The following is a 6,264-nucleotide window of genomic DNA, read 5'->3' on the forward strand; positions in this document are numbered from 1 at the left end:
GTCTAAGAACTTACCTACTATTCAAAGGTTGTAGAGATGGAAGAAGTTGATGTGGATGTGGGGGCGAAATAGGAAAGTTATTCGTGAAAATGTAGGAGTGATTTTGATGGACTAGATGAGGAAGCAAGAAGCTTTGGTTTGGGCATGTGAAAAGAAAAGAAGTGGAATGTCTTGCACCTTGGGTGGTGGTTACCCATGAAAAGGAGAAGTGTAAGGAGTAGATTGGTAGAGTATACTAATAAAAATAATGCATGCATTAGTTTTATGTATTATTAATATCTTTTTGGTTCACTTTTATATCATATATATATATATTACTAATGGTTTCATTAATTATAGATTCTATATGGTATTAAGGAGTGTATAGCTAATGCATGAAAATCTTTGGTACTAAAAATGCAATAGATTTTAATTCATGAATGAACTAGTATGATTGAAGTCACAATTGTGCCTCAAAATTTTTACGAAAGGAATAGCCTTGAATCTTGAGAATGAGATGAGAATGTAGAGATTGTTGTCTTTGACAGTGATACTGCTATTAAAGAAGGAGATCTTGTCAAGCACACTGGATCTATTGTAGATGTTCCTGTGAGAAAGGCTATGCTAGGGCGTGTGGTCGATGGTTTGGGAGTACCTATTGATAGAAAGGGGGCTCCAAGTGATCACGAGTGAAGATGTGTGGTAGTGAAAATCCCTGAGATTATTGAACGTAAATCAGTGCAATTATACAATTTATCTAGTTTTAGATACACCAAATTAAATACTGCATAACTAATGCAAATACAAATAAAGCGAGCATTGTTAATGCAAATAGTCATTGCGAGTATTTTTTCTCTAAAAATTACATAAATACACAACTTATATTTTCAATATTACAAAAAAATCCCATTTTCTATTTATACTTCTCACCTAATTTCTTTTTCTAATTATGTTCTTATTTAATTTTCATAATTCTATTTCACCTTTTACCTCATAGTATTTGTAATGTTTTACTCGTTGGTGTACTTTTTATATGCTAGCGTTATTTTGCTCTTTTTCTAATGAAATTTATTGCTATCAAGAAAATGAAGTTGAGTATGTTTATTTTGACATTTGTTTTGATCAGGTTTATTAAATTTTTTATGAATTTAACAATTTAAGATATTTATAAAGCACGATTTGTGATAAATTAGCAGAAAGAAAATTATTCGCAATCAATTTATTAATAATTATTGATAAATTTAACATATATAATAATCTAGGATATTTTAATAAATTTATTAGTTATGATAAAGTTTAACTCAAACGATAAAAATGTTATTAGACAACAACAAATAACATAGTTTATTTAAATAATATTTACAATATTATACAATATCATACCATATAATATAATATCGCATATTATGAAATTTTGGATAACCATCATTTAAATAAAGTGTTAGTGAGAAAGTCTGAGAGATTGATAATAGTCGGTATTAAATTATTGGAAGAAGTAATTAAATAGGATGACATATCTTAAGATTTTTGAGAACATGACCTTGGATGGGAGAGTTTAAAAATAGACGGTATACATATACAGGCCCCAAAACTATTTCACTTTTCCCGTATAGGCACCTCAATTAAGTCAGGTATCTATTGAACCCTTTACTCCTTCACAAATGGTTTCAATTGAGCCCAATTTGCTGACGTGGTAAAAAATGTGAACTGCGTGTAATACACACGCTGATGATGTGACAAAGTGACGAATTAAATAATGACACATGGCATTCAACTTAAAATAATCATTCTAATAATTTTCTAACATAATTAAATCTACTTTTAAAAAAAAAAAAAATATCATTAATACACCCCCTCCCCCCACTGCAGCCTACCCCATCTTCCCCTCACCCGCCACCCTCCCTTTTCCTTCCAAACACCCAGATCCCATTTCCATTTTCTTTTTCACAATCTCACAAACACACACATGACTCTCACAAAACAGGGGTACCAAAACACACACTACACTCACTGATAAACACACACAACACAACGACTCAATTGAGAAGGAAGAAAAAATTTCCAAAAAAGAAAATTGTTTCTTCTTTTTCGGACACACACAAATGCGATTTTTGAGAGAGAGGAGAGACCATTGTTGAAAACTCCATTTTCCTTTTTTTCTTTTCTTCTTCTTAATGCGTAGCACACACATCGAATCAATTTCTCCATTCACACACAAATCGTGCACACACACACACTGACTGGAGTTCGAAAACACAAGAAAAATAAAAAATCAATCAGAATAGAAAGAATAAAAGGGTGAGAAGATTCAGTGGATTTCCAGTTGATTTAAGAGTTTTCCGGTCAGTTCTCAAGTTTCTCCGGCGAAACTTTTCGCTAGAATTGACTCTAATTTGTCGATTCGGAGGACGTGTGTAATTGAAGATGAAAAAAAAGGTCAACTGGTGTGACTATCTTCTTCACGATGCATTTATTCCATCGAATTTTAAAGATCAAGAAGACGCATTGATAGCCATAATGAAAAAAAGCACCAATCGATGAACAAAATCTAATTGATAGCATATGTTTTCTAACTTTTCACACCTATTTCATCATAAATTTAATGTCTAAAATATAAATTTGTAATTTATAATAGAGAGAAAGATGAAAAAGGAGAGAAAGATGAAAAAGGAAAATGGAGAAGAAGAAGAGCAGCAAAATTTAATGAAGAAGAAGAAGGAGAGAAATTATTTTTTAAAAATAAAAAATCATGAGAAAGGAGAAAATAAAGAAAAATAAAAAAGATGAAGAGATTTTAAAAAAAAAAAAGCTAAAATTTAATGTTTCACTCTCTCAAATAGCGTGCAGTGCATGCACTATGTCGAATCAGCGTCATGTCAGCAAATTAAGCTTAATTGAAATCTTTTGAGAAGTAGTAAAGGGTTCAATAGGTACGTGGCCTAATTGAGGTGTCTATACGGAAAAAGTCAAATAGTTGAGGGATCTGTATATGTATTAAGCCTTAAAAATATCAATTTAGATTAAAAAAGTAATTTGACAGATGAGTATTTTCTCACTTTCTTGTGAAATAGGCGTGAAGGTTATACTTGAATTCTTTTTTTTATTTTTATTGATAGTATTAGCATTATTCTTTTAATTTCTTGGTTTTTGGTTATTGATGCTTCGATAATCACATGCACAGAATTTACCTTGAACTTATTCTAAAAAGTCAAATATTTAATTTATTGTGACGAATTACTGCGCATCTTATTATTTAAATAGTTGTGACCAAAATAAATAAATAAAAATATAAACATGTATTAATAAAAAAGAATAATATTGTCCTTCGGGACTGGCTCACTGGTTTGGAGGGTGGTAGCCCACCATAGCTATCTGAGATCGATTCCCCCCTCAATGTCTTTGATCCATGAGTCTGTCGCATGGAGTTTACCTAGTGCGGTTTACATTTCCTGTGTGGTTTGCAGGCTACTGCATAGTGAGGAGTTTGTGCGCACCATTGGTAGCGACTGCGGTTTTCTTGGGGTTCCAAAAAAAAAAAAGAACAGTATTTCCCACACTTTCTTAGCCACCACCGCCCACACCCTATTTCTTCCAAATTCACATACGTCCTCAAACTCTCTCAAAAGTTTTTATTTCTTTTAGTTAAGTTTAGTGAGGTAAGAAAATAACGTCTTCAATTAAAATATTGTAATCTATTTGCATTTTATTAAAATTAATCTAAATTGAAGCCATTATGACGACGAAGGAGACAAACTATTCTCCAACTCACAATTTATTTCTCTTCTTTATTTAAACAACTCGTTTTTAGGTGTTGGACAAAAAGTTTGTTCGTTGATCACCATTCTTTTCGGCGAGACTTTTCCTCTTAAAACATTGTTCAAAGCAACTTCTTCAGATCCACTCCTTTGTAATTTTCATCTGGTTTGGTGGTGTATATCAAATTTGTGATAATTTTTTCTAATTTTTGATAGTGACAATGCTAGTGATTTAATTTTAATGATGATTTTGACTGTAGGTATTGTATCTGTCGTGGTTTACTTGCGACAATGATGATGGTATAATTTTGAAAGTGGATTTGATTATAGGTGGTGAAATTTGTGGTGGTTATTTTAATTTTGGGGTTGAAATATATGAATTATGTGAGGGCTTGATGTCAATAATGGTGGTTGCGTAGTGTGTACAGTGAAGAAAAGTAATTGGGTGACATAAAAGCAAAAACAATTTGAAATGAGACCTATCATCTGATGTGGTAGTGTGACATACTGATGGTGTGGCGCGGGTATAATACACCTCCCACCATGTGACTATGGGTGTGTTTGGTACGATGGAAAATATTTTTCATGGAAAATGTTTTCCAGAAAAATAAGTTAATTTTCTACTTATTTTCTTATGCTTAGTTGGTGAGTGAAAAACATTTTTCAGAAAATATTTTATGGTGCTTGGTTGATGAGTAGAGAATATTTTTTAGAAAAATATTTTTTAGTATTTGATTGGTGAGTGAAAAAATATTTTTTAGAAAATACTACTAACTGTTAACTAGTATATCAGTGCCTCTAACAACTCAACAATTTGTAATAAATAATTTAAGCATAACAAATAATACCAATATCGAATTCTAAAATATTACAATCACTAAATTTAAGTAACTATTAATTAGCAAATATAGGAGACACTTTTTAACATTTTGTCAGGACAATCTCAAGATACTACAATCAATAAAAATATAACGGAACGACAAGCTTATTCAATCTCGTGAAACAAGTTACATCGATGACAACATGAAATATGCAATTAACAAAAGTAACATAGATAAATCTTTCTCTATGAATATAAAAATAACAATACATTCAACGAACATTAGAAATGAAAAAAATTCGGGTTTCACTTTTTTTAATTTCAAGCAGTGAAAAATTGAAGCAAAGCATAGTGAAAAATATTTTCGAGTAATGTAAATTTTTGAGAAATGTAAATTTTTTGAGTCATGTGAATATGAGTGTTGTTAGGGAGGGAAAAAAAGGATGGGGGTGGGGTCATAATTTCATTTGTCATTTTCTGGAAAATGACTCCCCTTGATCCATGAGGGATGTCATTTTTCATCAAATAAAGGAAAATGAGTTGTGAAAAATATTTTCCCAACATTTCATTACAACCAAACAAGGAAAAATTGGAAAACATTTTCCATCATACCAAACACACCGTATATGTTTGAGTGTTAGAATGAAAATAAATTTATTTTAATAATTGAAGTGTGTAATAAGTTGCTACAATAATTTAAAGGTGTATTCAACTTTTAGACATATTCAGGGAAATTTTATACCTTTATCCTACTATTTAACGAAAAAGGCCAAAAATATTATTTACGTATGAAAAATAGTTCATAATACCTTTTTTCATCTTTTCGTTGAAAAACACCTTTAACATTTGTTTTTGACTTAAGAAAAACCCATTTTCTGTATTTTGATCTAAAAATACTCTGAATCTTTATTTTGACTCAAAAATATCCCAATTTTTTTTTTGGAAGTTCCAGGAAAATCCGCAGCCGCTACATCCTTCGGATGTGCGCACTGGGTAACCCCCCTGTGCACAGCCTGCAAGTAACATCAGGAGTTTTTAACCGCACTAGGCAAGCCCCCCTGTGCACAGCTTGCAAGTAACATCAGGATTTTTTAACCGCACTAGGCAAGCCTGGTGCGACAAGCTCGACTTAAAGGCCTTACCGAGAAATCGATCCCAGGTAGTTGTGGTGGGTTTTCAACCCCCGACCAGTGAGCCACACCACAAGGGTGAAAAAATATCCCAAAATTAACGATAGAGTGGATTTAAAGATTAAAAGAATCGATGCACCTTATGTAGATACAGTGACATTTCTCCAATTTCAATTATAAAGTCACCGCGAAAGCCCTACTGTATAATACTTGAAGAGAATCATGCATGAGGTTAAAATTCAACGAAAACATTTTAAATTCTGCTACTTCAGACATAAAAATAAGAAAATGTATTAAACTATTTTTCAAATTATACCAGATTTGCATATTCAAGAAAATAAATGGTCCATATGAAATCATGTGTTATGCCGGATTTAGTAATCTGGTTGCAAAACAAAGTAAGAGGAGTCATCAGTAGTAGTATTTGATACAAAAAAATTGACAAATCTTTCAAAATAAGTTTCAGTTATGTCTGCCCAAACCTCTTTCTAGACACACATTGGTAGAACTAAAAAAATTGATGTCTCCTTTAAGTCAGTTGTAGATGCTCCTAACTTTGTTATGGCATCAACTACTCCGT

This window comes from Capsicum annuum, chromosome 1 (assembly GCF_002878395.1).
Source record: "Capsicum annuum cultivar UCD-10X-F1 chromosome 1, UCD10Xv1.1, whole genome shotgun sequence".
NCBI lineage: Eukaryota > Viridiplantae > Streptophyta > Magnoliopsida > Solanales > Solanaceae > Capsicum > Capsicum annuum.